Source organism: Nycticebus coucang, chromosome 24 (assembly GCF_027406575.1).
Source record: "Nycticebus coucang isolate mNycCou1 chromosome 24, mNycCou1.pri, whole genome shotgun sequence".
Classification (NCBI taxonomy): Eukaryota; Metazoa; Chordata; class Mammalia; order Primates; family Lorisidae; genus Nycticebus; species Nycticebus coucang.
The window spans coordinates 12,289,389-12,297,831 of NC_069803.1; the positions used below are offsets into that span (position 1 = coordinate 12,289,389).

Genomic DNA, 8,443 nt, shown 5'->3' on the forward strand with positions numbered 1-8,443 from the left:
AGATATGCTTGGTATTGCCACTGGTATGCTGAACAAAACGTACTTAATTTCCATAATTAACATAAGAAAATGATACACTTACTTAGATTGTGTTCCTGGCATGTTACATATCAATAAATATTGGTGGAATGGATAGCTTTCCTTCACCACCCTTTTTTTTTTCTTTTTTGAGACAGAGTCTCACTCTGTCACCCTGGGTAGAGTGCTGTAGTGTCATAGCTCGCAGCAACCTCAAACGCTTTGGCTCAAGCGATACTCTTCCCTCAGCCTCCTGAGTAGCTGGGACTATAGGCATCTGCCACCAGGCCTGGCTAGTTTTTCTAGCTGGTTTTGAACTCCTGAGCTCAAGCAATCCACCTGCCTTGGCCTCCTGGAGTGCTAGGATTACTCCACTAGTGTCATGAGCCACTGTACCTGGCCTACCTTGAAAAAAAAAAAAAAAAAAAAAATGAGAGCAAGCACATGAATATTGTTGGAATCTTCACTGATTTTGAAAGACCAAAGTGACATAGCTGCTGTCACTCCCATTTTATCTGCTTAAGACATGTAAAAACCACTGCAGGCAGACGTGGCTGGATTCTTTTCTTAACCATGATAGAAATCCACTAACTTGCCTTTTAAGTTTGATGCCATATCAGTTAAGCATTCTAGAAAATGTTTTTTGAAAAGGATAATTTGCTCTGAAGGCATCTGGAATTTATTTTGTGAGTACTGATCTGGATTTCTGGCTGACCAGAGATAATCAGACTTGCTGTCACAGATTCTGGGCTATACCCTGTTCTGATTTTACTAATTTTCTCTACGTCTTGAATGTCAGTCTAAACTGGACAGCAGCCAGTCAACTATTATTGAGATGTGTGTATGTGGAGATTATGGAAGAAGGATTATGCTTTAACTTCTGTAACATTATTATTAACAACTATTTTAAGCACCTGTTGATATTTTCAATGAAAAATGTTTTAGAAATTAGTTACAGGCTCAGCGCCCGTAGCACAGTGGTTATGGCACCAGCCACATACACCAAGGGTGGCGGGTTTGAACCTGGCCTAAGCCAGCTAGACAACAAAGACAGCTGCAACAAAAAACAGCCAGGCATTTGTTGGGCGCCTATAGTCCTAGCTACTTGGGGTGCTGAGGCAAGAGAATCCCTTAAGCTCAAGAGTTTGAGGTTGCTGTGAGCTGTGACGCCATGGCACTCTACCCAGGGTGACATAGTGAGATTCTGTCTCTAAAAAAAAAAAAAAAGAAGAAGAAAAGAAATTAGTTACATATGAGTACTTGACACTAGCTATTATTGAATGAATGGGGTTTTGGGCCATATACGATAAGATATGAACAATGGCTTGAGATAGTGGAGTTGCTAGTTAGTGTTGATTTGTGATTCTTTTGAGTGGGTCTGGTGTCATAGAGATTGCAGTGAATTTAGAGATAGGACATCCATGTTCAGTCTAAGTTCTGACATTTGTATCAACTTTATGAAAAGTATTTTACCTTGGGGCGGCACCTGTGGCTCAGTGAGTAGGGCGCCGGCCCCATATACCAAGGGTACAGTTCAAACCCAGCCCCGGCCAAACTGCAACAAACAAATAGCCGGGCATTGTGGCAGGCGCCTGTAGTCCTGGCTGCTTGGGAGGCTGAGGCAAGAGAATCACATAAGCCCAAAGAGCTGGAGGTTGCTGTGAGCTGTGTGACGCCACGGCACTCTACTGAGGGCAGTAAAGTGAGACTCTGTCTCTGTCTCTAAAAAAAAAAAAAAAAAAAGAAAAGTATTTTACCTTGCTTAGAAGTTGTTTCCTTTTTTTTTTTTTTTTTGCAGTTTTTGGCCAGGGCTGGGTTTGAACCCACCACCTCCAGCATATGGGGCCAGCATCTTACTCCTTTGAGCCACAGGCACTGCCCCAAGAAGTTGTTTCCTTATTTGTAAAATTGGACTAGTGATCACAGCTTAGCTCTTGCTCAGAGGTTCTGTCAAGACCACATAATAGAGTGGTTCCCCCAATCAAGGGGGGATACATTACATGACTCCCATACCTTAAACCTCAAACTGTATCAGACTCTATATATATTGTGTTTTTTCCTATACATACATACCTATGATAAAGTTTAATGTATAAATTAGACAGTAAGAGATTAACAGTAATAAAATAGAACAATTATAACCACATACTATAACAAAATTCTGTGAATATGGTCTCTTTCTTCTCTCTCAAAATAACTTATTGTACTTATTCACCTATTTTCAGATCACAATCAATCGGAGATAATTGAAACCACAGATAAAGGGGCCACAGACTTGAGTTAATATATACGTTGCCAGTTTGAAAGCTCTGTGATCGATGTTTGCACACGGCTGACCACATGAAATAAATTTACCTTAAGCAATGTCTCTACAGTATGCCATGCAATGCTAAAATAGAGCTTGTGTCTGTAGAGATTAACTCAGCTGAGAACATACCCAGCTTTCTTCTGTCTTTATAACAAAATCCAGACTTTCTATTAAAAAGCGTGTCTTTTACTTCAAAAGCTTGAGCAGGATGATTCTTTTTAAAAGAGAGTTCCAGGCCCAACGTGGTGGCTCACACTCGTAATCCTAGCACTGTAAAAGGCTGAGATGGCTGGACTGCTTGAGTTCAGAAGTTTAAGACCAGCCCAAGCAAGAGCAAGATCCCTTCTCTACTAAAAATAGAAAAACTAGCAGGTGTGGTGGGGTATACCTGTAGTCCCAGTTACTTGGGAGGCTGAGGCAAGAGCGTTGCCTGAGGCAAGAGTTCAAGGTTACTGTGAGCTATGATGCCATGGCACTCTACCCAGGATGACACAGTGAGACTTTAAAAAAATTAAAAAAGAGAGAGAGTTCCTGGCTTGGCGCCTGTAGCTCAAGCTGCTAAGGCGCCAGTCATATACACCAGAGCTGGCAGGTTCGAATCCAGCCCAGGCCTGCCAAACAACAATGATAATTACAACCAAAAAAATAGCCAGGTGTTGTGGCAGGTGCCTGTAGTCCCAGCTACTTGAAAGGCTGAGGCAAGAAAATCGCTTAAGCCCAGGAGTTGGAGGTTCCTGTGAGCTGTGATGCCACGGCACTCTACCCAGGGCAACAGTTTGAGGCTCTGTCTCAAAAAAAAAAAAAAAATAGAGTTCCAGATGGTTAAATGTAGGTGCTGAAATCCATTTCAAGAATATCCTGGAGTCTGACCTAATCACACCCCTTCTCCCATGAACTTGGGTCGCTCCTAGCTTAACAGCTCAAATTCGAAGAGCCAGGAGCAGCTGCACACCCTAACCTTTCCCCATGGTCTCAGTGAGCAGAGCTGTGTTTGGAGAGCTGCCCTCCGGGGGCAGGGACAGTGGAGAAGTTCCAGCTGCAGTCAGACCTGCTCAGCGTGGACATCATATCCTGGGGCTGCATGATCACAGCCCTGCAGGTCAAAGACAGGCAGGGAAGAGCCTCAGACGTGGTGCTCGGCTTTGCAGAGTTGGAAGGGTACCTCCAAAAGCAGCCCTACTTTGGAGCAGTGGTTGGAAGGGTGGCCAACCGAATTTTCAAAGGAATCTTCCAGGTGGATGGGAAGGCTTATCACCTGGCCATTAACAATGGGCCCAACAGTCTGCATGGAGGAGTCAGAGGGTTTGATGAGGTGCCCTGGACTCCTCGGGAGCTGTCAAATGGCATCGAGTTCTCGCACGTCAGCCCAGATGGTGAGGAAGGGTACCCTGGAGAGTTAAAAGTCTGGGTGACGTACACCCTGGATGGTGGGGAGTTCATGGTCAACTACTGAGCATAGGCCAGTCAGACCACACCACTCAATCTGACCAACCATTCTTATTTCAACCTGGCAGGTCAGGGTTCCCCACCATAACCATTGTGCTATGCCAAGCCAGTCTAAAAAATTTTTAAGTTCTCTTAATATCATTCCCAATAGAATATATGATATTTCTTTTTTCTTTTCTTTTTTTTTGAGACAGTCTCACTTTATCACCCTCAGTAGAGTGCTGTGGCATCATAGCTCACAGCAACCTCCAACTCCTGATCTCAAGCGATTCTCTTGCCTCAGTCTCCCAAGTAGCTGGGACTACAGGCGCCCACCACAATGCCCGGCTACTTTAGAGATGGAGTCTTGCTCTAGCTCAGGCTGGTCTTGAACCTATGAACTCAGGCAATCCACTCACCTTGGCCTCCCAGAGTGCTAGGATCACAGGCTTGAGCCACTGTGCCAGGCTTACTACTATACTACTTTTCTTTCTTTCTCTCTCTCTCTTTTTTTTTTTTGTAGAGACAGAGTCTCAGTTTATCGCCCTCGGTAGAGTGCTGTGGTGTTACAGCAACCTCCAACTCCTGGGCTTAAGCGATTCTCCTGCCTCAGCCTCCCAAGTGGCTGGGACTACAGGTGCCTGCCACAACACCCAGCAATTTTTTGTTGCAGTTTGGCTGGGGCTGGGTTTGAACCCATCACCCTCAGTATATGGGGCCGGCACCCTACTCACTGAGCCACAGGCGCCGTCTCCTACTACTATATTTCTAATAAAAAAAAAAGTTGTCATTTTGAAATTAAATATCTTTTTTCCCCCACAAAGTGTCACTGTGTGGCCCCAGGCTAGAGTGCCTTGGTGTCACAGCTCACTGCAACCTCAAACTCTTGAGCTCAAGTGATCCTCTTGCCTTGCCTCCCAAGTAGCTGGGATTACAGATACCTGTCACAAGGCCCAGCTAGTTTTTCTGAGTTTTTCTGTTTGTTTGTTTTTAGTTTTTCTATTTTTAGTAGAGGTGGAATCTCACTCTTGCTCAGGCTGGTCTCAAACCCCTGAGCTCAGGCAATCCACCCACCTCAGCCTACCAGAATGCTAGGATTACAAGTGTGAGCCACTGCCTGGCCTACAGACTGTCTTAAGAATGTTAAAAAAATCATAAGAGAACAACCCGATTTTATTTTATCATTATTATGTTTTTAGGCAGAGTCTCACTATGTCACTCTCGGTACAGTGCTGTGGCATCATAGCTCACAGCAACTTCAAACTCTTGGGCTCAGGTGATCCTCTTTCCTCAGCCTCCCAAGTAGCAGGGACTACAGGCACCCACACAACGCCTGGCTTTTTTGTTGTTGCAATTGTCCTTATAGTTTAGCGGGCCCAGGGGGGGTTTGAACCTGCCAGCCTTGGTGTATGTGGCCAGAGCCCTAACCACTGAGCTTTGGGCACGGAGCCAGAACAACTCAATTTTAAAATGGACTAAAGACTTGACAAATGTATCATCAAAGAAGATAATTAAGGACATGAAAAAATTCTCAACATAATTAACCATTTAAATGCAAATTAGAGATAATACTACACACCTGTTGGAATGACTGAACATTTAAAAGCTAATAATTCTAAGTACTAATGAGAATGTAAAACAACTGGCACTCACACGTTGCTATTTATGAAATAATTTGACAGCTCCTTATAAGTGTAGGTGCATCATATGACTCAGCAATCCCCTTCCTGGCTATTCATCCAAGTGAAATAAAACTCATTCTTATTTACACAAAAACCCACAGGCGAATGTTTATAATGGCTTTTTATATAACCTCCAAAGGCTGGAAATAACGCAAATGGCTTTCCTCTGGTGAATGGATACACAGACTATGTGATATATCCAATCAACAAAATACTGCTCAGCAATGAAAAGAAACAACGGGATGACTCCCATATGCATTTTTCTAAGTGAAAGGCTCAGAAAGTTTACATTGTGTATGATTCCATTTGTAGGACATCCTGGAATAAGGATCAGTTGTTATCAGTGGATGGTTGGTGGAGGGAGCAATTTATTACAAAGAGGGGCCAAGGAATTTGGGGAGGATGGTGACAGAAAGATGGTGGTATTGACACAATTGCTTTTCAAAATTCATAGAACTGTACTCTAAAAAAGGCGACTTTTACCAGGTCTGATTATACTTTCATTGTCCTCATGCGGGCTTCTCCAAAATAGTTGCTGAGATAAGGATTTGGGTGCAAGTAGTTTATTAACCAATGGTTTGTATGTTGAGGAAGCAGGGAAGTTCAGAGAAGAGAGGAAAGTGTGTTAATAAGCAGGTTATTACTCATCCCAACAGGAGTCCTTCGGGGCCTATAGAAGACAGCCTAGGATTGTCCTGTCCCACTGAGAGGCAAGAACACTGGGCTATTTATCCACTAATTTCCATCCTTCGTAGAAGTTAGGAGTTTTCCCTCCCTGGTACTCCTCTGCAGCCAGAGACAGCCCTCAGGGAAACGGACTTAGGTGCTGCAGGCAATCTTGAGGTGGGTTGAGGGGACTTAAGTGGGCACCAATAGCATCTGCTACAAATGTTTTAATCAGTTAACATATTTGAAAGAAAGCACTCTCTTTCCAGGCAGTACCTGTGGCTCAAGGAGTAGGGCACTGGCCCCATATACTGGGGGTGCTGGGTTCAAACCTGGCCCTGGCCAAAAAATTGCAAAAAAAAAAAGAAAGAAAAAAAGTACTCTCTTTCCCATTGAAGCAGGATTTGAGAATTACATAATCCTTGCTGTCCAACTGATCAGCTCCCAAGATAGTCACATGGAACCCATTAATACCACATAACCAACCTGCTGTTCTGTTTTCTCCTGCATGGCTAGGTTTGTGCTTCAGGGTCCCAAGTATTTTTACCCCCACCCCCTCTGGCGTTCTGTGGTGCCAAATTCTATGCATCTCTTTTTGACATAAAAGCAGAAGGTATCTGACAGGAACATGTCTGGCTGTGGGTCAGAGTATCTCATGCCCTGAAGGGACCTTACCACCTGGGGGCAACCTTAGAGGCAAATAGTTCTCTCAATTCCTGCTTTGAGGTTTGATGATAGTGCTACCAGAGAAAGTAGACAGATGCGAGTTGGACTTGCTAGGTTGCAGGTGACAAGCCCTGGGAGCAGACAATCCAGGACACCTAACTCAAGCTGGGCTTTATTGCCTTTAGGAATCCAAGAAAGGTTTGTTACGTTGAGATGAAGCAGTCTTAAACCCATGCAGACCTCAGAAACCACCAGAAGTGGGGTCTGAAGTGTCTCTACTTCCCTGGGTCAACTCAGTCCTCCTGCAGATCTGTTTTCTCTGCATGTCAGGGCATGGCAGGTGACAGCTCACAGTTTTATGTCCTGGAACTTCAGTTACTAAAAAAGACTGGGCTGACTTTTTTGGTTCAAGGTCAAAAATCAGGGAGAGGAGCTCATTATCCTGGCGTGGGTCAGGTGCCCTGGATCAGTCAATGGTGGGCTGTTAAGAACATGACCACTCCTATGGGGATCCTATCTCTGGACTAAGGGGTAATTTTCAGAGAACCGGGCAATGATGTTTAGCAAGCAAAAATAATGAGTAGGAGAAATAAAAATAGTGTCAGAGTCAAGAAATAATATACTTTTATATTGTCCAAGTGAATGAGGTCTCATTAAAAAGGACAGGCCAGGCAATGCCATAAAAATAAACTCTCAGAGTTTCATGGTTTATTTCTCATTCATATAATGATCAATGTGGGTAACATAGTTCTCCTTGATATTGTAGCAATACCATCTAGAAGACAAGGTTGCCACCAACATGAACTGGATGGAAGAAAGCAGGTCAACTCTTATGTGCCTTTAGCCCAGAAGTGACACGTGTCACTTCTTCTGGGTCCCTAGCACCAGTCTCAAAGCCCCACCCCACTGCAAGGGAGGCTGGGAAATGTGGGAGCACACGAGTGTTGGCTGAGCACTAACTTACAAAGTTATCATTTCTACTCAACAACCAAATAGTGCACAAGGGATAAGAACAGTCCGGGCACACTCAGAAAGAGGGGAGAGTTTGTTTTGTGTCTCAGAGGAGGATTCTCCTTGGATAATTGGAGGGAAGTGGGACGGCAAATTGCTTGTGTTTCTTTTTTGACAGAGTCTCACTCTGTTGTCCTGGGGAGAGTATCTTGGCATAATGGCTCACTGCAACCTCAAACTCCTAGATTCAAACAATTCTCCTGCCTCAGCCTCTGGAGTAGCTGGGACTACAGGTGTCTGCCATAATGCCTGGCTAGCTTTTCTATTTTTAAAACAGACAGGGGTCTCTTGCTTAGGCTAGTTTTGAACTCCTGGGCTCAAACAGTCCACCTGCCTTGGTCTCCCAGAGTGCTGGGACTGCAGGTGTGAGCCACCACGACCGGCAGTCTTGGTGCTCTTAAGAGACACTAATGAGTCCAGGTTAGCAGAGTGGAAATTTGTATCAAGGTAAAGTTGGAGAACTGGATTGGGACAAGACTATGGAAGGCCTTGACTGTTTAGCTGAGGACATTAATATATAGGAATGGAAGAACTACTGGAAGCTCTTCAGCTAGAGACTGACATGAACAGGGTGAATTTTGAAGCCTAACCTAGCAGCAATGTGCAGCTCAGCTTACACTATAGGGTGTCCCCAAAGTCACCCATAAAGTTGCCATACATTGGGGAA

General features: G+C 44.2%; 1 pseudogene; it reads left to right on the plus strand.

The window, feature by feature from the left end:
- The first annotated feature begins 3,289 nt into the window (after positions 1-3,289).
- Positions 3,290-3,847, plus strand: LOC128576215 (galactose mutarotase-like; annotated as a pseudogene).
- Positions 3,848-8,443: the final 4,596 nt, after the last annotated feature.